Below are 25,715 nucleotides of genomic sequence, written 5' to 3'. Positions count from 1 at the left end.
ATTGTTTTTAAAAAATATTAAAGATATTATTTGCATAGACCTATGAAAAAATCTACGCATTACCAATTATTTATGCGTCTATCAAATTGTTATTGAAAATAATACAATAGTATTTACTCTCTGTGTTCGGCGCATGAAGAATACAGATCTGTCCGTGAAATAAAACCAGAACCGTGGACGTGTTACTTAAGTAGCCATTGAGTTGAAATGTTTTCGACTCAATGGCTACTTAAGTGAAGATAAGATCAGCCTTGTTGTGAAGTGGTCGACGCGTTCGCCTACCATCCTTTAGGTCCTAGTTTAGATTCCTGGCAGGGAAGACATAAAATATTGATTTTAAAGGTTGATTAAACTGCGACATTTCATTGTTCCTGGACTAGTACTTGAAGCGTAAGACTGATCACCTTACCTTTATGTAGCATTGTAACAGATGATCAAACAACGTTGCATTTGGTTTATCAATGCAGTGCCCTATGTATCACTGGGTGCGGAAAGGGGGAGGACGATTATTCTTTTAAATGACGTCACCTGTAAAGCATTTTAAATATTTAAATGTACTTTCATAAGTTTGTAAATAGGAATTCCTGAACTAAATATCAATCAATCTAATATTTTCGCTTAAGTAATATTAATAGTATTCGGATAGTGGCGATCGTAACAGATAACGGTATAGAAAATCGAAAAACTTTTGTCATTTTAACCGCCGGTATTTTTTTCGGTCGATAATGATTCTTGTGGATGGTTTGATAGCGGCTATATTCGCTCGCACACTTAGTAGGTCGATCTCGTGGGCGGCCGACGGGGGGTTGTTATATTTGGTTGCTATGGAGACGTCGCGACGCTCCCCATCCCTCGCTAAACTACCCCTACAATAGCTACCCCGTGTGGGTTTACCTGGCCGAAGAAAGTGGGTATTTGAAGAAGAATTTTTAAACGGGAGATCGATATTACCGACAAATCCGCGCTGTTTAATTTGTCGGCTGTCAGCAAACAAAAGGTACATTTTAATTGGTTTCTATTTACGTAGCATTCATTTTTTAAAAGAATATTTGAACCAATTTATTATTTCTTGCAATTATAGGCGTTAAAATAAAAAAAAACGTAAATATCTTTGGGTAACTTAATATATCGGAATAAGTAAAATAACAGCGCCAACACAACGAAAAAAAATACCATAAGGGTGCGTAAGTGCAATTTTGCTGTTGATTTCAATTAAAAAAATAAAATATTGGCATATATATTGATTCTTTTTTCATCACAACAGGAAGGCGTAATTACAGTGGTGAATTACGGCGCAGAACGCCCAGGCTTGAGAAAAATCATATTTTTATTTTTTTTGTGTTCTCACCGGGAATCGAGCCCGGAACCTTCCGTGCGTGAGTCAAGTGTCTTAACCACTTCACCACGGAGGCCACCATTGTAATATTATTAGATAAAATTAGACGAAATTGTACCTTACTTACTTATCGGGTCCGGACTTTAGACCTTGCCTATCTAGTGTGCAGTGACAGATATCGCCTTGTCAGTGGCCATCATCAAATTATTATCATCACAAGTTAACTGCATTTGTGGACACCGCAGCAGATGTGGAACTTCCTGCACCTCTTTACAATCGCAGTTCATGTCGTCCACCTCCAGGAATCCCACGTCTGTTGATTGCATTTGCACCTAGACACCCCTACCCTTAGTCTATTGAGAACTTTCCACGTAGAGAAGTCCAAACTGTGGGCGGTGTTTGCACCTTTGGACGCGATTATTCAGAGCCTATTACCGAGTTCTTCTCTACACAGATTCTCTTTGCGTTTTTCTGCAGAGGTCTCCAAGTCAGTTGTGAATTTGAGGAAACTCCTTCTCGATCCCAGTCTCGGAGGAGCCATTCGACAACGTAAATGGGGTGTATAGGGTCGTGGATCTGTTTGTGTCTCTCTGCGTCCACTGCTACATTTCTCCTAATGTTGGGTGAAGCGATTCCTATTATAGGATAAAGTTTGTGCACCGGTGTGGGCTTAAGGCAGCCGGACACCAGTCGCGCCACGTCATTTGCAGCAATATCCACTTGTGTGGCGTGTGCTGATGAACCAAATGAAAATATTTATAAATACTAATGATTGTACCTAATGAAAATAGTGTTCCAAAAACCCCGTATGATAGTATTTAGTTATTTACTAGTTATTATATAACAGCTATTTACTTATATGTTTAATAATATGTAATTCTAAAGATTTTTTACTTTTATATAATTATTCTTTTTTTACCGCAACACATCGCTTCCATAGAATAGGCATTGCTCGTATGGATACCGATAAATCTAGTGAGTAATAATTCGCTAGAGAAGCCTTTTAGCTCTATTGCATAAAACAAAAGCGTTCCCAATTTTCGGTTAGATTTTTAGTTAAACAACAAACGAAAAACGGTTGGTTTCGGTTTCCGCTTGCAATTTTGGACCTGGTTACCTACGGCCCGTTGTGTTACTGTAAACTGTAGCCAACTTCGTGGTAGATAATCACGTTCATTTATTTTTTTATCTTATATACGACCTAAGCCAATTACAACATTTACATGAAAAAACATATATGCAAGAAACTGAACAAAAATAACATAAAACTATGTAGCAAAGACAATAATGGTATACAATATATTCTTAAACACGATTTACATATAAGACTTCGAGCTAAAGCATGCCTATCTATCTTCATCCCACACTGTTTTAGTAGCAAAGAGATCTACGAAAAGCCAGAAGATCTGTTCCGAAGAATTTTAAGTTGGGTGAAGAACTGACTAATCTACATATTCTGGACATTGAGGCATAAAAACAAAAGTTGCTCTTAGAAGATTGAATAAAAAGCAGATTTTTACTTCTGGTGACATAGTTGGGAACGTAAATATAAATTTATCGCAATGGAGGTGGGACATAACTTGTAACATTAAGTATTTTGAAAATGCATGTGAGGTCCTTCTCAGTTCTACGTTTCGCCAATAAAGACAGAAAAAGAGATTGCTTTATTTCAAAATAGGAATAATTACCGTTTCGCAATCCGAGTAAACATGCCACTTTTCTTAGTAAACGGTGTTGGACAGACTCAATATGTTCAAGATGGGGCCTATAGAATGGAGACCAAATTGGAGAAGCATATTCTAGATGGCTCGAACTAGTGGGCAATAAAGAGTTTTGATGGTGATAATATTTTTGATGTCCGTCGTTATTCTATTTATAAAACCAAGAAGTTATATAAAATTAATTCTGACGAAATTAAAATCAGAAGAGGCGTACGGCAGGGTTGCATATTGTCCTTGCTATTTTTCAATATGTACTCCGATTACGCCATTAAAAAAGCCCCTGAAAACTCATTGAAAGGAGTGACGATTAACGGTACAAATGTATATATCAGTATAAAAGATATGCCGATGACACTGTCACCTTGGCTTATAACATTGCTGACCTTCTAGAACGTCTTATTAGAATAAATGATGAAGGAGAGGAATTGAGCTTAAGCACAAACATAAAAAAGACGAAGTGGATGGCATTTGGTAGAGCAGACTACTCTAGCATTTTTTTACGGATAGGAAATGAACTGTTGGAAATGGTGAACCAATTTAAGTATCTCTGCAGTATTATTACTAAGTCTGTAGACCCAGATGTGGAGGTGAAATGCAGTATCGAAATAGCCCGTATTGCATTCAACAAAATGAGAATAATATTCTGCAATGATAAATTGAATTTAAAATTAAAGCAGAGTATGGGTTATGTTTGGTTGTATGACGCAGAAACCTGGACTTTGATAGCACACACTATGAACCGGTTGGAGACATTCGAGATGTGGCTTCACAGAAGAATGCATTATTTACCGCGTACCAATTTGGTCAGCAATGTAGAGGTCCCGCGGAGAGCTAATTATATATAAAATACAATTGTTAAAATTTGAAAAGGTCCGTAAGATTTCCAATCATAGACAAGTATAAAACATCCAACTTATACTAATGGGCAAGATTGAGGGACGACGTGGATATGGCAGATGGTAAACGGCAAACGTTTTGGATGCGCAACATAAGAGACTGGACTGCAATGAGATGTGTGGAAGATTTGTCTAGGGCAGCGCAAGACAGAGAGGCCCTTTAAAAGCGATTGTCGTCCTCCAACGCCGGAGACATCTGATGAGGTACAAGAAGGTAGAAATTATTGTTTTTTTTTACTACGCCGCGCATGACCGGAAATATATCACAGCACTATCATTGTGACGTCATTTAAAGTAATTATTTTTTTTTCATACATTTTAGAGAAATTTCGCCGGTAAATTAAATACCATTATTTTACGGCGTACAAGAAAATATGTTTTACTTGATATTTGATAATAATAAGGAAGTTCAGAGGTTTTTTTATTTGTTAATAGACCATTAAACAAAGTCAAAAAAAATATTTTTATTTTTATATATCGTATCATCAGCTCCACGATTTTTTAAAGTTTTGTGTTTCTGAAATAACTTCATTCTTCTTCAGTTCTAACGGCAAGCAGACCGGAAATCTTCTATTGCTTTCATATCATAGGTTGAACCAGTGACGTAATTCAAAGTAGTGCGTTCTTAATAAAATATTTTTTTATTCTATTTTTCAAATATTTTCAAGAAATATTGCGCTACAGTTTAATACTCTAATTTTTACCCCGCGCAAGAAAATATTTTGTGTATCCAATTTCCCGTAGGGCTGGAGTTCCTCATTAACTATGTGAAAAAATAAATTAGAAGTCTAGATTTTTGCAGGGCTTAAGACTTAACGTTGACGGAACAAAGTATGAGAACATAAAAATATATTTCGTGATGTGCGTGAACTCATTCTGATCAAACAATAAGTAAATTACGTTCCGATTTTCATGTTTATCTGTGTATCGATCAAGTAACAGAACAAACAGTAATTTACTTTTAATGGTTTTTAAAAAGAAGTGATATCATGATGCATATTTTGGGTAGATATAATACTATGGAAGTATATATTTTTATTTAACTACGGGACTTACTTATACACCTAGTATAAAGTTGCGCCTAGGCATAGTGCTAAAATAAATATGGGAATACCATTCTTATTCTACCACTATGCCAAGGCGTAACTTTTTAACAGGTTTTATAAGTAGGGCGCCATGAATATTTATCCAATATTGGGTATTTACACAAATTTAGAGATAACATGGCAGGGACGAAAAATATCGTATTTTTAAGCACGAAAATTTAAAAACTGTAAATTGAAGACGCTTAAAAATATTATAATGAGAAAGTTAAGTGGGCTTTAAATTTTTTTTTTGTAATAGACTATCAAGCTTAGCCAAAAATTTCAAAAAAAAAAATATATGTGTTATCATTGCTGTGATTTTTTAATGTTTCGTAATTTTGAAATTACTTCGCTTATGACGTCACGAGTTGTCGTCAGTGAGTTATGCTGACATTTAAAGAAATATACTAAGCGCTGAATAAAGTGGCTACCCGGAAACTGGAAATTTATAGTGTTACATAACGATCAGTCGACCAGTCCTTCGCAGCCAGGCTCTGTGGCGCAGTTGATTAGATGGCTAACTGTAAAACTAGCGTCGTGGGTTCGATTCCCATCAGTTGCAAGAAAAAAATTCAAGATTTTTTTTTTCTCAAGTGGTCTGGGTCTTGTGGTGTATTTTTCATAACCTCCTTCCATATCTCCTTTTTCCCACCTGAAGACAAGCCTCTAAATAGAGGCTTAGCGGGTTAATCCTTTAAAAAAAAGGCGCCAGTCCAGGAACAATAAAATAGTGCAGTTAAAACAAACTTTAAAAGCAATGTTTCACTTTCACTCTGCCAGAATCGAACCCAGGACCCCAAGAATGGTAGGCGAACGCAAGAACCACTATACAACGAGACGGACTTATCTTCACTCGATTTCCTTATTCAAGATTTCTATCGGAGAGCAGCGTCGAGTCAAAAACACTTGTCCAGGGTTCTGGTTTTATATATTTTCATCCACCTGGACAAACAGAAAATAACTATCATTAATAACCAAAATAAATAATTTACTTTATCTTGTTGGACTACGCCTATATCTTTAATAAAAACATAAAAGAAAAACACAAAACCATAGAGAAACATTTAGTTATACTGTAAGCTACTACTTTGCAGTGACCAACCGAAGCTTCGGTTTCGGCATATAAAACGAGTTTCAGCCGAGGCTTCAGTTTCAGCCAACAGTTGGCCGAAACTTTAGCTCAGCCGAAACCTGCGTTCGGGGTTTGTCAGATTACGGTCGGCTGTACTCGGGTACATCTTTTGACTCGTGACTCTGCCTCGTTGAGCTACTGCTCAATCACAAATAACTACCGACGTGCTAATAAGCGACGTGATAACAATTTCTCACCATGGTGGTTTATCGTATTCGCGATCACAATGCAACATCCGTGAGCACCTAATATAAAAATGACAAAATATTTACGTTTCGCTACGTATAATTCTGCTGCGTAATCACATTTTTGAATTTCACCTGTTAATGAGGAAAATATTCCAAATCTGCTATTTTTTTTTTTTTATTATTTATCACGTTATTTATTGCATTTAGCTAGCGGTTGGCAAGCCAAATGTCAAGAAAAGCAGTCGCCATAGTAGTTGTGGATAAATTGACACTTTTTTGTATTAGATACTCCTTACTATTTTGCAAATGCAATATATTGTATTAATTTTCATAGTAAACGCCGATTTTTTGCCAGTGAACTGTATTTATTTACGAGAAAAATAAAAAACAAACTGACACAAGCGTTGACTTAGAGATTCCCCACGCAATGACTTATGACTGCGATAACTTAAGCATGTTCATTATTGTTCATTGTGATCGCTAAAATGCTGAGTATGTTTTTAAGCAGGTCGACAGTTATTTGTGATTGAGCTACTGCGGACTTTATTTCAGCTCTCGGCCGGTGCATGTCGTTAGTTATACGTACCACATAACAAAGAACCAAAAAGCGCTAAAAATAAACAAATTCATAAATTTAATTTAAATCAAATGGTGAAGTTTAATAAAACGCGTTATTTTCGACGTTTTGAAGTGACATTAAACTTATTTAAACTAACATATTACAACAGAGATGAAGAACATTTAAGAGAAGGTAATATAGAAGTCTAGGCATCTACAGGACTTATGACCTGTCAATGGCTGGTTTAAGTGGCCACTTTACACACTGTGTAACATTCACCATTCTGCCTATATTTGAACATCTTTATTCCTTCAATTCTTTCATCTGTTGATGTTTGTGAAGTTAAAGAGCTGAAACCTTTATTTATGCGGGTGAGATTCATCCAATTGAATTATTTCACCTACATACTAGGCAACGCCTGAAAATATTTTTTTTTTTAATTTCTATACTTCTTCATGGACCAGGTAATTTATCAACAATATTTTGAGTTTGTCCAAATTTTTGTAGACAAGAACTGGATTCAAATCCCTCCTGGAGAGCTGTTAACATTAACATATTACAACAGAGATGAAGAACATTTAAGAGAAGGTAATATAGAAGTCTAGGAAATAATTCAATTGGATGAATCTCAGCCGCATAAATAAAGGTTTCAGCTCTTTAACTTCACAAACATCAACAGATGAAAGAATTGAAGGAATAAAGATGTTCAAATATAGGCAGAATGGTGAACGTTACACAGTGTGTAAAGTGGCCACTTAAACCAGCCATTGACAGGTATTAAGCCCTGTAGATGCCTAGACTTCTATATTACCTTCTCTTAAATGTTCTTCATCTCTGTTGTAATATGTTAATATAAACAGCTCCCCAGGGAGTTGAATCCAGTTCTTGTCTACAAAAATTTGGACAAACTGAAAATATTGTTATTTAAACTAGTTTTGGTTTTGCTTTCGGCTGAAAATAGAACAGTAGCCCAAAATCGGTTGCGGTTTCGGCTGTCGCTACTGCTTTAGTTCTAGAGGTCAAAGTTGATGAAGTTGAATAAATTGCGTTCCTAATTTTTAACCGAACGTATTATTAATAAAATTTATTGCGCTGTTAAAATTATTCGTTTGAAAGGAGTATTAGAAAAAATACATAAATTCGTAAGTAATAAAATAAATCGTTATATGACCAAAGGCAAGCAAAATGTTTTAAATAGCCTTTGCGTACTTTTTATTCGTTTGAGTTAGGTACCCTTACGTTTCAATGAAATTTCTCTTCGTGTATCACGAACATAGATTTAATTAATTCTTTTCGATCAAACAATAGCATAAAAGCATGATTTCATTTTCATAAAACAACTAACGGACCCGACAGACGTTGTCCTGCCCGAACGTTGGCTTGCCGGCTATTAGCTGGTTGAACATACGTTGTTTCGTAAATAAGGACACACGTTACTTATTTTTGCCTTTTTTGAGGTATTTATATATTTGTATTAAAGGTTAGTTTTTTGTTTTATCTCCTCGTGTGATATGCTAAGAGGTCTTGTCGTGTTCACATTAAAACCGTGCAAAAATCACTTCTCTAGTGCCATAATCCATGGAGAAAGTACGGAATACGTGTTAATGAAGAAAAGTCAGACCGCGCTTTACCCTGAGCATTCTAATTCTGATAAAGGTTTCAGCTCTTTAACTTCAGAAATGTCAACAGATGGAAGAGTTGAGGAAATGTGGATGTTCAAACATGGGCAGAATGGTGAATGTTATACAGTGTGTAAAGTGCCTACTTAAACCAGCCAATGACAGGTCATAAGCCCTGTAAATGCCTAGACTTCCATATTCCCTTCTCAAAAATGTTTTCCCTCTCTGTTGAAATAAATTTAAACGTGGACACTCACCCAAAACACTTCAAAAAAGATTGAAGCCTTTGAAATGTGGTGCTACAGGAGGATATTAAAAATCTCCTGGGTGGATAGAGTCCGAAATGATGATGTTCTCCGACGGATGGAAAAAGATAAGGAGGTACTGAAGACCATAAAGAAAAGAAAACGTGAGTACTTTCGGCATGTGGTGAGAGGCGAAAAATAAAAAAATTTACAAGTCATTCTACGGGGAAGGATTGAAGGAAGACACAGTGCAGGTAGAAGGCGCATCTCTTGGCTTAAGAACTTGCGCGACTGGTTCCATTGCAGCACTCAGTCCTTGTTCAGGGCAGCTGCCAATAAAGTAAGAATCGCAACGATGATTTCTAACCTCACCATCACCTAACGGAACCATAAGAAGAAGAAGAAAATATATTTTGGCACACTTTTAAATGTTACATTTGTTATAGTACAGTATTGAATAAAATATTTTATAAAACCGATTTAGAGTACATAGCCCTAAAATTTTCTCATAATGTTTTTTTTGTAACAATGAGGAAGTTCAGTGGCTTTAAAAAAAATAATATTTATTAATTGACCAATAAACTAATCCAAAATATTTTTTATATTTCGTATTATCAGCGCTATATTTTTTTTAAGTTTTGTATTTCTGAAATTACTCTGCGCTTCTCAAGTTCTTATTAGCTTCTTCTCGGTCAGTTCTGCCAATTGGTCTATTGATGATAAGTAAACCGGAAATGTTTTACAACTCTCTTATCATTGGTCGATTCATATGAACTAATGACGTCATTCAAAATAGTTAGTTTATGTATATATATATTTTTTTGTATATTTTCGAGAAATTTTGCCGTACAATAAGTGCTTTAATTTTTACCGCGCGTAAGAAAATATTTTTTATACCCAATTTCCCGTAGGGCTGAAGTTCCTCATAATGCACTCACTTATATCCAGTATATATAGGTATGGAAATCAGTTTAACAAATATGCGCTTTTTTTATACAAGTGCTGTTAATGATTTAAAATGTAATCTCACTCAGTATTTTTTAGAAAAGTAATGGATTTATTTTCAAATATATTATTAAATTTAAATTTGTTTCTTTGGATACGTTTATATTTTATATTAACATGTCACACAAAATATTAATTGTACACCGGTGGATTTATTGCCAAATGGCTACTTCTTCCATACAACTAATAAAATAAAGGTGTTATTTGGATAATTTAAGTTTTTGTGTTGCTCTAAAAAACAAACTATTTATAAATTATTATTTATGTATTGTTTTTACTATTACACTTTATTTTTATGTTAAATCATTCTCGACTTCATTTTTTAATATTTACATTAAGAACATATGATTTCTTCACTGTTATTTTTTATTTAGTGATATTGTTTCTTTTTCACTTTTTTGATATTTGTTTTTATTTTCATTAAATAGCTCATTTGATTTTTTTCAATTATGTGACATATTACGTATTAAATTATAAATTGTTGATTGCCATTATTATTTATTTAAATATTTTTTTTGTAAAAGGTTCTTTAAATGAAAAATAAAAAAAAGTGTCCCACCGAAAAGTCTTTAGACTTTGTGGGTAACAAATTTTTAGATGTTATTTTTTAATTATTAAATAAACGCTGCTCCGCAGCACTGAAACTGAAATCGTTTATGCATAAATAAATAAATACATTTTCAATTCTTGTACACAGGTAACGCATAATTTTCTTTTATAACCTTCAAAAACGTGTCTTAAAATGCTATTTATTTTCACAGCCCGCATTATTGTATATTAAGAGATCTAATCGCATATTAATAGCTCATTACATTTGGCAAATATGGGAAGAAACTAAAACATTTTTACGAAATACGGTTAAGTATTTGAGATAAGCAGTAGCATTGTTAAGTTCGTGCATACAGTGCTGGTAAACTTAACATGGCGTATCGGATTTTTCGACACCGAATGACGTTTTGGCGTGACAAATTGAGTAATATTGTATTGTTGGCGGTTTTATGACTCGCAACGTATAAAACCGTTATCAATTGAAATCTCAAGTATTGTTACAGCAAAATACTTCTAAATTTAAATTTAACCATATTTTTGCGTTTATTGAATAGTGCTTTCATCCGCGGCTTCGCTAGCGTGGTATTAGGGAGAAATTAGTTAGTTAATTAGTTTTGACGTTTAACAATACGATTTCGTCAATTTCAGTAGTCCACACAGCTTTGACGGGCAAACATGTTGACCGCTTAATGCGAAAAACCCTTCGAAGAGTGTTTGCACCGCTGCTGTGCGGCACCAGTTTTTGACATTCTGCTCGCAATCAACGCCCTCCATGAAATCAGCGCTATTGGTTTGAACAGGCGACGTTTTAATGACGTCGTCCCCCGCCATATAACAGCCGCTAGATAACAGCACCGCTCTCTTAGGAATCCATAGCTAAACTGTATAATTTACTAAGTACGATAAATCACCGTGGGCAATCGTTTTTAATTTCAATTATCGTTTCTTTCCTTTTACAATAACGTCTAACTCACTAATCGTTTGAATAAATAGCTTAACACGAATGAAAGTCGGCTTCAGACAATCATATAATGATTAAATAAAGGAAACCTGCCAAAACCCTGTGGAAATCTGTTATTTTCTAAAATATATTAGCGGATGTATCGTGTACCGAATTCAGAACTCCGGAAATTAAAATGGTACAGAATTGGACAATAAACGTTACATTGGAGCTTTTTACTTAAGCGATTTTCGCTTTCTAGGTCATTTTTATTGTTTGAATTAATACAATATATATGATTTTGTTGTTATTTTTATATATTTAATACAGTACAATAGTAGTATCTTGTATGAACAATATGTTTTTAAAACAAGTCAGCAGCTTTAAAAACAAAAAAGTTTATAAAACTCCTTTTTTTACAAAATTAGTACAAGTCTCCTCCGTATTATGGAAACCTGTTCTAAAAAGGACTGTAGAGTGTTCAAAAAAATTTTTTTTTAAAGAAATATTTGCGTTTTTATTATTTACCCAAATATTTAGATTTTGGGGGCATTTTCAACGAGTTGTAAATAACTGAAAAAGAAAATGAAAAATAAAAATAGAAAAAAATACTGCATCCTAATTTTCTTCATCCAGATTTTGATTCCTCTTTTGGAATATTGTTATCAGAAAACAAAATTTTGAGTGGAAGCTTATTTAACAATTCAGCAGAAAAATAATCCTTGGACCTTTGTCCAAATGTTGTGTTAAAGGAAGGAATATTGATAGTATAATATTAATACGTATGAAGATAATTATTAAGTACAATAAATAAGGTGTTAACATTAGTTGTGTCGGTTTTTTCCTAAATTTAAATATGAGCACTAAAAGTAAAACAAAATAATAATGATTATACGAAATTCGATAGAAAATTTTCCGCTGTACAATATATTGTGTTTGTTTTTACGTTGCATTTAATCATTTTATTCCAGTCTAAAACTACTCTGCTGGAAAAATAAGTTTTTACAGGGATTAAGGTGGAATTGGCTATCTTTTACATAAAGGAAAGGGGATCAATCTTACGGTTTAGGTGCCAGTCCAGTAGCAAATAAATATTTCAGTCAAAACTAATATTATTAGGAAATATTTCATGTCAACCCTCCCAGGACTAGTATTCTGAAACGAATTGCACTCAAAGAGATCGCCCTGTTAGCGTGTATTTAGTACGTAAATACGCGTTAAAAATGCGTTTTCTACGCACATTTTTGCGTTCAGGATACCACCCCAGGAATCGAACCCAGGACCTCAACAAGTGTGGTAGGCGAACGCGCCATCCACCACACCTCGAGGCCGACTTTTATTTTTTTATCCATTTTGAATCTAGAATAAAATGTCATAAAGTAGATGCTTACATAAATATTGAACGACTAACTGAAATTGAACATTTTAAATACTTAGGACTAACAATAGACAGACAATTGACATGGACAATTCATATCAACAATTTAATTAGCAAAGTGGCGACATTATTGAGTCTTTTTTTTAAAATCATAAACTTTGTTCCAAAAACGGAAAAAATTCTAATGTATGAAGCCTATATAAAAACTAAAATATATTATACAACCACTATGGGGAACAGGAAATCAAAATGACATAAACAGACTACAAAGACAACAAAATAAAATATTAAAGTTAGTATATGACCTTTCCTATCTAACTGCAACTAGAGAACTTTTTAAACAAACTAAGCAATTAAATATAACTGAACTCTTTTAACTAGAATCATTAAAATTTATCCATAAATTAGCCACTAATGTATTTGTAGATGAAAAAATAAAACTTGTAAAAAATTGTAGTCAACATGGACATTATACGAGAATATCAGAAAAATATCATAAAAAACTTTCTAAAACAAGACAAGTAAAATCGATTCTAATAAACCATGGACTGAAATTATACAATAAACTACCAGACAAAACTAAACAAAAGACTCAGACAAACTTTGCAAAAGATGTAAAAAATATTATTTTGTTCAGTAAAATGTATGAATAAAAAATGTTTATATTATTTTTGTAAAATGAACGTAATAATTCGTAAGGGTTTATAAATAAATTTTGCAATAAAAAAAAAATTTACTCGATTTTGTTGACAGTATTTTTACCTGAGAGCAACCATCGAGTCGTAACGGTTTTCTTTACTGTATAGTATATTGTATATAATATATTGTATAAAAACATCCGCATAACTAAAGAAACCCGTGAAAAGATAGTATATCACAATTTGTAAAGATATGGACTAAAGAAATATTACCGAAATAAAAATTGAATAGATCGGATATTCATGTTTAAGCGAATTTCACTTTTAAGTCCTATATTACTAGTGTCGGCCTCGTGGTGAAGTGGTCAGCGTGTTTGCCTACCATGCAAGAGGTCTCGGGTTTGATTCCCGACATGGTTGATTTAAAATATTTATTTAAAAAGGTGTTTTCACACAAGAATATTGTTCATAGTCCCTGGACTGGTACCTGAAGCGTAAGACTGGTCATCTTACCTTCACGTAACAAAACAATATCAAGATACGCTGCGATTGGTTTATCAATGCATTGAGCTATGCACTATTAGGTGCTGAAAGGGAATGATGATGATGATGATTACTAGGGTTGTAGATGAATCTAGTAAGATGCTTGGATTTGTACTTCGAAATTCTAGATAATTCAATAATACTACTGCAATTCTCACATTGTATGATACACTAGTCCGCAGCATACTAGAATACTGTTCCATCATTTGGGACCCTTCTGATTCAAACCACATCCTTGAAACAGAGAAGGTACAAAAGCAATTTTTGCGCTACTTATATCTTTAAAAAAATCATAATTATCCATTCTAGTATCCATCGTTACTTCTAGCAGGGATTCTGGATTACAACACCCTCGAATCTCGTCGTTAATTTTTTCTTGGGAAACATTTCCGTAAGCTGTGTTTCTGGAAGTAAATATAATTCAAATATACTGAAAGAGATCAGTCTGAATGCCCCAAATAATTATACTAGAGCGAGATCTCATGCATTGTTTAACGCACCCAGAAGCCGTACAAATGCAAGTCAGAATTCACCAATTCATAGAGTAGTTCGCTTGCTGAATACGGCTTCTGCAGATAATGTCGATCTATTTTTCTGTACATATCTGCAGTTTAGCAGCTATCTGCTTTCTATTCATTAACTTCTAACTTATATTTACAGTCTGCACTACGTGATGGGTTAAACAGCTCGTAAAGTAATAGACTGCAATATTCAAATAAATATAAGCAAAACAAAAAAACTTTTTTACTTCTTCGTCTATTTCACATTCGCTAATCAAAGTGGTTTTCTATTTCTGTTTAAATAACTGTCAATTTTGATTAATTCTTTAGAAGGTTAAATTCAGTGATTCATTGGTTTAAAGATTATCATTATTATTTGAAATGGGGGTCAGTGCTATATTAGCTCTTGATGTCACTGCGACCTGTGAAGATCTATTGTAAAGGGTCTTCGTGAATTAGTTCTCGCCCTCCAAGTCCAGGTCTTTAAAGAGCCCGGGGAAATCTTAAGTCCAGATCCATAAAGTATCGGGCTATTAGCTGGGGGTGAACTCAAAGATTTAAAGATATGTAGGATTTGATGGTTGAAGGTTAGAGCTCCTACCCAGTTAGAGAATAACAGAAGACACGAGGTTTCTGTTTAATGCGTATTTATTACGTGGCGAATAAGATACAGCATTTGACTGTGTAGCGCGAGCGTAGCGGCGATGATGGGTTGAAGTAACTGCACTTGAACTATATGCTGGAACTGAGAGACTGACTGACTGAAGTTTACTGGACTGTCGGGCTGACTGTGCGTCTCTGTAAACGCCACGTTCATTTGTTCTTCATATTTCCACGGTAGGAACAATGTTAATGTACTGAAGGACGTTGATCTCGTGTTTTACAGAATATAATGAATTAAATTCAACAGAAAACGCTGACTTGCTTCATCGGTTGTCGCCTTATAATTTCACGTGAAATTATTTAGCACGTGTGTACATTGTCATCGGTCATAGACTATAAACCCCACAGATACTTGAAATATTATTAACACATTTGTATAAAGTATTTATATAATGCAAGTATAATATTAAGATTTTTATCACGTTAACTTATAAGACATGCATTTAGATGGCAATTCCTTAGAAAATGAGCTTTACTTCTGAAAACGAGTATCTGTTGGATTTTTAATGAGAGTTGGGGTTGGTGGTGATCCTCTTTACCAGTTGGTGATGAACAGAAGAGACGATGTCGATGTTTGATGCGTGTTTATTGAATGTCGAATAAGATACAGCGTTTGGTTGTGTAGCGCGAGAGTAACGGCGATGAGGAGTTGAACTGGCGGCACTTGAACTACATGCTAGTACTGAGTGATTGCGTTGAACTACTTGGGTTGGCTGACTTTTTGGGCTGACTGGGCGTTACCACGCCTTGTGGTCTCTTTGTACGTCAAGTTTGTTTTTTCTTCATCTCTTCGTGGCGTGAATGTACTGCGAAACGTTGTTCTTATGTAGACGAGCGTTTTATGTGCAATACTGTAAGTCTTGAAGAAAATAATGTATTGTATTCAATATAAAGTGATGACTTGCTGTATCGGTCTTTGCTCTATATTTCCGGAAAAATCATTGCATGTGTGTGTGTCATCGATCAATGGATTATTATGACCCCCACATATCTTTGTTATGTTGCCCATTTTCTAACCTTATACCCCCTTTAAAAGTTATGAGTTCACTGACACTCTTCAAGGATTGCAAAACAACATTCAAATTACACTTCCCTTGAGTTCTGCAAACTACCCTTACCAAGAATACTGTAAAGGAAGGCTGTGGTTATAACAACGAATAATAACCACAATTCCCTAGAAAGACAACTCAAACTTATGGAAATATGGAGTGGAAAACCACTTGTTTCTTTGCATAGTAGGTTCAATCTCCGATAGTCAAAATTCAACTGCTACCCGACTTCCCACAACTAATCTTATAACAATATTTTAAAATTGCAGAATCAAATAATCGAACACTCGAGAAATTTTCAAGATATTATATGTGTATGTAGATAATTACATTTTAAAAATAAAATTTTAAAAATGCGTACAATAGAAAGGGAATCGTTTGAAAAGCCACAAACCACAAGATATGTCCTCGTAGTACCTACGAGTACACGCCTAGATTTCTATACGCCTTTCTTAACAAATGAGAAAGTTTAACCCTACGGGAAATTGGATACGAAAAATGTTTTCTTGAGCGCGGTAAAAATTAAAGCATTAAATTGTTTCAAAAAAGCACAAAAAGTTTCTTGAAAATGTGTCTTAAAACAATTAAAAATATTTTAATAAAAACGAACTACTCTATAAATCTATGAATGATAGGAGAATTGTGATAGATTTCTGGTTTACGGTAATGAATTAATCGACAGAACTAATTGAGAAGAAGCGGGAGAGAACTTGACATGCGGAGTATTTTCAGAAATATAAACCTGAAAAAATCACAGCGCTGATAATACGATATATTTTTTAATTTTTTAAATTTTTATATTTATACTTTTACATCGTTTGTATTCTTTTTTTATACAGAATAATGTCCCCTTACTGGGGTGTCCCACGCCGAGGGAAACATTTTACAAAATGTGAAACACGCCTAAGATTAGCTATTTAACAAAGTTAACATAATAATAACAATAAAAAAACGTAATTAATCAAATTAACTTAATTATTATTAACATAATAAACAATAAAAAACCTAAATGATCATAAAAAACATAATCAATTTATATAGACCAATACAGTACTCACATTTTACCTATTTGGCTTGATCCACTCATCGATCCGCGCGCAACCCACCTCCACTATCCATTTCTTAATGGCAATTTTATATTAAGAGAACCTACTAATTGTCCTTATGGATAATGGAAGAAGATTGTACACTTTAACTTAGTAGTAGGCCAATACTCTTTGACCGAAGGTTGTATTTATTTTTTTATTTTTTTGCAGCGTCAGGGTGGAGTATCTAGTAACTCTTGTATTTGTAACGGAAGGTGGAGAATAATGTTTACTTAGTAACAAAGCTTTTACATAAAGTTGTTTTATAGATTTGACATTAAGGTTTCCAAATATACTGAGGGAGCTAGTACTGATTGGGACTCTTAAGATAATTTTTTAAATGCTTTTTGCGCAATTATTATTTGCTTGATCAGTGTGTAATTTGCACATCCCCCTCCAATTATCCCATATTCCAAAACTGATTGAGTTATTGCGTAATATATTTAATTCACATAAACGCCCGTAATTTTGAAAAATAAAATTAGTTTGTGAATTTTTTTATAATTATTTCGCATTATTAAATATTTTAACTGTTGTGTATCAAAATAATAAATCGATAAAATCTAAGTTTTAAAAAATACTGTTTTCGGTATAACTACTTTATTGATTGAAGGGATGCTAACATACCAAATGTAAAACTCGCATGGAATATTTTTTTCTTATTCCTTGAACGAATTTATATTCTATTGACTTATCACGGAAAATAATTCGGACTGTTATGCAAATAGGATTAAGTGCATTTTTGTAGATTGTAGAGTATTTGCTGAACAATATTAAAAAATCATTAATTCAGAACAGTTTAATTTTGCCTTAATGATTTTTCGCAAAATGCCCACAATATTTCCTATCAGTATATGAGTATAAAATACTGAACGTTGTATTTGCAAACTGTTTTTATTACTTTTAACTCACGCTAACAGCATCACGTATAAGGTAGGCCTTTAGCAGAGCGTAACGCTAACGAGTTGCGAAGCGAGGTTTTCATCGCGCGGGAGTTTTATTGTTCAGTGTGTGTACGGTGTAGTTTGCACATATCAGTTTCATGAGATTACTGAAGTGGACATTACAACCGCATTTTACGACTTGACAACTGGCGACTGGCGACTACTGTCACTGCTCCACGTGGCTAAACAAACTAACCACCGCACATAAGAGCCGCCGTTTGGGCAAACATTGCGAAAAGTCGTGTTCTCAAATAAAAATTAGTCGCCTTTTTTTTATTTTATTTATTTATTTATTTATTCACACTTTTTATCAAAATACAATTCCATATTCACTTTGCCCAGCTAACAAGGGTACATACCCCGTTCCAAGCTAGGCAATTACATTTTAATATATTATAATACTTAACAAATTAATATAGAGCACAGACAAACAAAATATAAACTTATTCGGATACACATTTTGATTCATATACATACAGACATACACATATATACACACATGTATATATAAATATACACATATATACACATGTACATACACACACACGTACATACACCCATGCGCATACACATACATACATTCATAAAAACATAGACAATTTATTTATGCGAAACTTCATGGTTGTCATCTATAAATATATATTTTTTAAATTATTCCTTATTTTTTATATTATATTTTTGACATCCAGTAAGGTTCTCCAATCCGTGGCATGCATCAACTTTTCTGACTCTCTGCGACCAATGTCATGAAAGAGCGAGGTCAACACCTTCCGTAACTTGACAACACTCCCGTCTTTCCACGATTCTGGCAAAAGGTTATGGACCTTTTTGCCTACGTTATAGTGTTGTCTCGATGCCAGAACAGTGTTGACCCCTTCACTTAGTATCAGATCCCTATTAGAGTATCTTGTATTATGGTTGTGGTTGACGCTTGGGTAAATGTCTCTCTTTATGTGTGTAACCACTACCGTTCTCAATATATACTGTTGAATAATATTCAGTACTCTGAATTCTTTGAAGAGCAAGTCACTTGGATAGCGAAATGTTTTTTTTAAGATGACTCGGATTAAAGATTTCTGTGCAATTGCTACAGGTTCAAGGGCGGTTTTTGTGCAAGCTCCCCAACCAATTAGACCGTAAGTCAACACAGAATTTGCCAGTGCATGGTATAGGTGTTTCAAGTCCGGGACTTTAAGTATATTTCTAAGTGGGATGAAAAAATGTATTAAGCGCTTAATTTTTGCAGTTATAGTTTCAATTTGTTCATTCCATCTCAAATACTGGCCTTTGCTTGTTGTTTTACAATAGTTATTATATTAACGGATAACCCCATCACCCCGAATTTTTTTCTTACTTAATTTTACAAGACGCAGTGATAATCGAAAACTACTTGTCGAGGTTTCCGCGCGTTCATTTTCGCCTTCCTTCCAAAATAGAAAAGTAAGTTTTTGTCATTGAGATAAAATATAAAGAAATAACACTCTATTCAAATCGAAGCTAAAAAGTTGTCCCCACAGGAAAGATTTGACCACTAGAGGGAGCAAGTATCGTCACGTCATATCACATCGGTACAGTAACATGTAGTACAGTAAAAAGCACGGACTGTTTACATTGGTTTACTGTAAGTCTATTCAGTATGTCGCTCCTTTCTACATGCGCGTTACATTTGTTTATCGTTTTACTATACGTCCAACTAACTAAGCAGGAGAGAGGCAGGGGATAGCATATAATTACGCTGTATGTATAATTAATACTGGTTACATATTGATAAAATGTTTTTTAACATTGTAAGAGCTATTTTAAACGAGAATTTATTATTAAGATTAAAACATTACTTATCGGTAAAAGGTTATACCACCGCTTTTTGCATCTTTTGCAGATCGATTGTGCAGTATTATAACGTAAATATAGGCAACTCGCAACAGAATGAAGTTTGTTCTATCAAACATATGCTAAATGGCTGCACGTTGAGGGACCATATTTCAAACGCTCATGTTTACTCTTGTTATATACCTCTATGGGTAATTATTCGTTTTAAGACAACATTCACACATTCATTATTAACACAACTTAACTGACATTCATTCTCTGAGTGGCATTGCAAAGCATGCCGGGTACTCGCTAGTTATTGATAGATGCTTAAATATTAGAAGAATAAGAATATCAGAACCTCATATCAGAAGGTTGTGTGTTCGGATCACGTCGGGGTCACCACTTTGGAGGTAGGTAAGGTAAGGTAAAGAACATAACGCGTGCGTGTTTAGACGTGTTCTATACCTAAAAAAAATTTTTTAGGTCCAGAAACGTATTTCTTTTCTTCCGAAATAATTTTTATATTTTTTTTAGAAAATTGCTTTGAATTATCCCTTTTTGGATTTTCCCTCATGTTTTAACATATCCTGCTCCACTGTGCACCTTTTGTGGTTGCATTTTTTATGCCAAACTGTCAGAAAATAGCCATAATATTATTGCGAGATATACCTTGCATTGAATGTGCGACCGATCAATCAAATTTTACTTTGATATTTTAGTAGATTCATTACGGGACGTAGAAGTTTTCTGAGAAATAAATACGGAAGTCTTGATATATACTGGGCTTGTAAGATCTATCGTTTGCTTATTTAAATTATTGAAGTTATATTCGATCATTCAAGTTTGTTAGTGAAATTTCTTGGTAATTTATTATATTAATAGAAGACGAGTATGTATTACTTCAATCCACATAATTAATCATCAAACAGTTTATGGAAGAAAAGCCACAACAATATACGTATTACAATTAATTAAAATAACAGTAAATTTGTTTATAAGCTCTCGTATTTACCCAGTAACACTGTAAAAAAATTCTTAAGACAAAAATAATTCAATTTAATTACATTTTTATAATGGGGAAATATCTCATACTACGAAACCCGATAAAAATATATGAAATGGATTACAAATAATTAATTGTTTATTCAAATTCAATATGAATATTGTGGAAAAATGTTTTTGTACAAAAATATAAAAAATAAATTTAATAAAAATACGTTGCGAGAGAAACGCGACGTGTTGTGACATCAAGATACGCGACAAATAAGCATGAATCGTGACGTATTAGGGGCGTGGCCAATGGAATTACCGTTTTTGCGGGAATTCAAAAATATTTTTTATGTTACTAATATTTTTATTTTTTACAGGACAGTATTTCATAGGCCTTTATTACTTTAAAAATGTAAAAAAAACGTGATGTTTCCCTATTTTAAATGATTTATTCTGACAGATTTTGTATTATCATTCATCATTATTTTATGTTTATAACTACATATGTATATGACATAATTATTTTATAAAAAAGATACCAGTCTCAAAGACGCTGTGAATGTGATGAAACCGGTCGCTGTTTTTTTCGATTTGGGAATTTATGTTTCCCTCGTCATTATTTTTTATAGTATAAAATATAAATAAAAGGAGAGGAAATGATGAGAGTTTAAAGAAGTCATCGGAATTGTTTTTATGCAGCACTCAATTAAAACAAATAGCCCATTTATTTATTTATTTGTGAACATAAATATTTCTTTTTTTCTGTAAGAGAGACGTCGAAATGGCGAAACAGCTTTTGGGAAAATTTCCGATTTTAAACTTTTTTCAGATTAAACTTTTTTTTTAGAGAGAAAATTCTACTTTAGATGACGCAAAAAATATTATTGACATATTAAAATTATTAAAGCATGCTGATAAAAGTAATTGAAATATGAAATTTGATATTATTTTACTCATAAATTCGTCGATAAAAACATAATGATTATTTTCGGTAAACTGTCTACCTAATATGAAACGATAAAAAAACTTACTCAGATTTTTGCTACCAGCTTTATCCGGATGTTCAAAACGGTAAATTTATTGATTCCAGCATGGATAAAGTTTTGTAAGTATCCATTTGCCTTTTTATGTGGGGCCTTTATTTTATCTCTTTCGATTTTAGTTTTCAGTGCACGTTTTAATTCGCTAGGAACGTCGGCGGTAACAGCTGATACTATGGTGTGAAAAATGAACACTACGTGATTGGAAATACGATATGCGATTACTGTAAGAATATTTTACATTATAAAGCTACTAAACATTTCCTAAATAGAGTTCCAAGTTCTGGAATTTTCTTAAAGTACTTACATATATTTAAACTCAGATTTGAGACTAACCCTTCGAAAAAAATATGGAAATCTGGTCATTTTACCCTTTGCTCTCTGATGGTATAAATTGTCCAGGTGTAAAATCACTCATATACAGGATGTTCTTTAAACTCTGTCAAATCCGAAACCACGATGATCAGTGTGAGCAAGAAGACATATTGCCACATTTAAATAAATTTTTAGCACGACTAAAATCTTAAAAAGTAAAATTTAGAAAAAAACCAAATGGTTGCTTACTTCTGCAAGGGAGAAACGAGGAGGGGAGAGAGGGAGTCTGATATACCGTCAACCGCACGGCTGCGCCCCCTTCGCTTCTCCCCTGCAGAAGAAAGCAACCATTTGTTTTTTTTTAAATATTTTATTTAAAAAAATTTTCGTCGTTCTAAATATGCTAATATGTCATCTTGCCTATACTGATCATCGTGGTTTCGGATGTGACAGGATTTAAAGAACACCCTGTATTTCTTATATGAGAATGCAATGAAAATGCTAATAATCACTGTCGGTAAATATTTAGACATTTTGTAGTAGTTTCGGCCATTTTAAAGTAATTACTTCCAAAAATGACTCCTGGGATGCTCTTTTGAATCTTCTCTATTCCATAAAGAGTGATTAACTATGAGATTTCTGTTTTTTGCACGCGATTACGCTTAGCTTCGTATATGGCCACACTGATGATTAAACGATAAATTATATGTGAAATCAAACATGGTGATTTTTATTCAGATTGCGACCAAACCCATCATCATAATCAGGTTAAATTAATGTATTTATTTATTCATTTACGGACGTATTAAACCCATTTAATAATTGGAAAAACATTTCTTTATACTATATACAGGTACAATTGAAAAAAAATACAATTGAAAATTAAGCCCAGGAAAAAAAAAAAAAATTATTATTACCTTAAGACAAGATCTGGTCTAACTTAGTTATTGTTTAAATCTAGAAAATTTACTCCAAAAAAGTCTAGACTTTAAGTTTACAATGCGGCACAATCGGGACATTGGTGCATGCAAGCCATAGTTTGTGCTGTATTGATCAAGGAACAGCACATTACTAAATAGCAACCGGCGGATTGGAACATTGACTGTCACTTGTTCCAGTAACGATGGTACATCAATAAGGCCATTCGGTAAATTAAACATAAATATAGAGTCAATATATTTTCTACGTTTATGTAAACTCCATTTCTCCGTGAGTGTAGTCTTCTCTCTTGAGGCTAACCATACACGCTACTTTTCCTGACCAAAACGTTTTTTTCCGTTTCTTAAACAGTTTTATCCGTCATTTGACGTTTAATCATCAGTGTCATCATATATGAAGCAAAGCTTATTCGCATGCGAAAAACAAAACCCCAAAATTTATTTCTTCTCTACCCCCACGAAAAGATTCGTAATTGCACCCCCGCAACCAGTTTCGCGTCGAGTTGTCATTCGTTTGGCTGTGTAAAATTATAGCTCCTTTACAAACCTAGTTTTTTTATTATGATAACAATAATAATAATAACGGTTTATTAACGAAAATTACAAATTCTTTATCTACTATTTACATACTTAGGTAATAGATTTCTCTGGATTATGTCTACCCTGCCTAACTAGGTACAACCTGGTTTAAAGCAGACATTTTTATGCAAAAACAAACAATAACATTATTACCTACTAGTTAATTTATTATAAAGTTATACAATAAATATACCATTTATTATTTTAGAATGTTTTTAGTAAGTTTTCCGATTTTTCTCTACCTAAATCCAATAACCATTATATTACAAAATTATTCATCTGAATTTGGGTCATGGTTTTGTAATGTAAGTTACAATTGACGTGGTCCGTGTTGTGTTGTGTATAATATTTTGCACCGTGTTGTGTTGTGTATATTATTTTGAGCCGTGGTAGTGTTGATTTATCAAGGGTCCGAGGTTTAAATCATAATTTAACGTAACTCGATTTCCACTTTTCTAGCACAAGTTATTTACGACTTTTAGGAAATTATTTGAAAATTGAAATATTTAGGTAAAGGCAGAATTTATTTTTCTTATTCAAATACATATATTATATAAATAGTATCTAAATATTTTTCAAAAATACTAATAATATTGATAATAATCCCCGGCACGCACGGAAGCTCTTGTAAATAGCTAATAGAATGGGGAGGCTTTTCTGGCCGAATCTTACGGGACCGGAAGTGACGTCAGCACCGCCTTGACCGCTATTTCCGGTGGATTTGTACCTTAACAAATTATGGTGTTAGGTCAATCTTCAGCCCATCTTTTTAGGGCAAATGGCAAATTAATTCTAAGAACCTGCGTAAAAAGGTAGTATAAAGAAGTATGAAAATATTGCATATGATAACGTTATCCAAGTAGTGTGTTATTTTTATTAAATAAAACTATATTTTTACACAATATTTTTAGCATTAACTTTGTATTTAACCTGTTACCAACAACGAAGATATGGGTACGTTTCGAAATCGGTAGACATAGAGAAGTCGGTAGGTGGTTATATATTGAGTGTTCACATAAGTTTTGTCCGTTTTTTTACAAATGTAGAGAACAAGATGACACAACAAAAAAAAGTTGCGACAAATTAATCAATGATTCATAGCATCTTCACCGTACACTGCGCAAATATCGCGGGCAGCTTTGGCAGCTTTGTTTCCTTGATTGAACCTAAGGAGTTGTCGAAATAGTCACTTTCGTCTACTTGACATTCCATTTTGACGGCTAGCAATCAAATTAAATAATATGTGTTTAAGCCTTCAAGGTTATATAAGTAGTATAGCATAATGAATAAAATATTGCCTTTTATAATATATTTTTATTTATTGTCATACACGGCATAAATGCACTTTTCTAACATTATTTTCTTTCGTTACATAGCTTACATTTATTTCGTTAGTTTATTCGAAAAAAATAACATCATATTAAAACGAAACACAATTCCTTTATATTATTTTTTTTTTTCCTTTTACGTAAAATCAAAAAAACAGATTGTTGTGTACATAAAAGGGATTGACGTCTTATAATATAACAGTGTTTTTAAAAACAGCTTCATAATATGTATGTACCTTTTTTTAAAATAAAAAGTAAAATAACAAAATAGGTACCTATAATACAACATTTTCAATTTATACATATTGTGTAAATATATCAGTAAAAATAATAATAAAATATGTATTTTAAACGCAATAGAGAGGAAAACATTTTCTTGAAACAGGATGTTAAATAATTGATAGATTGTTGCAAATATTTATGCTTGATTTCCTGTTGATATAACTAAAAGATTTTCCTTTTGAAGGTCGACAATAATGTATCATGATGCTTTTTATAATTTTACCTTGCTTTGTTGTTTATTATTGTGAATTAAAATTATTTTTAAACTCCATTAATTTATTTTAAAATTAAGATGCATGTGTTTTTTTGTTGGTATTCTGGAACTAATATGTAAATCACCTTTTAAAGAGTTAATT

At 33.2% G+C, this 25,715-nt stretch overlaps 1 protein-coding gene across 1 annotated transcript in view; it reads left to right on the top strand.

The window, feature by feature from the left end:
- cpo (RNA-binding protein) overlaps window positions 1–25,715 on the top strand; it is a 545,686-nt gene that overhangs the window by 695 nt on the left and 519,276 nt on the right. The gene's annotated exons all lie outside the window — the stretch shown is intronic.

Source organism: Micrasema longulum, unplaced genomic scaffold (assembly GCF_059751315.1).
Source record: "Micrasema longulum isolate JH-2025_06_02 unplaced genomic scaffold, ASM5975131v1 h1tg000026l, whole genome shotgun sequence".
Lineage (NCBI taxonomy): Eukaryota > Metazoa > Arthropoda > Insecta > Trichoptera > Brachycentridae > Micrasema > Micrasema longulum.
Note: the sequence above shows the minus strand (reverse complement) of the source record. Positions and strands in the feature narration are given on the sequence as shown.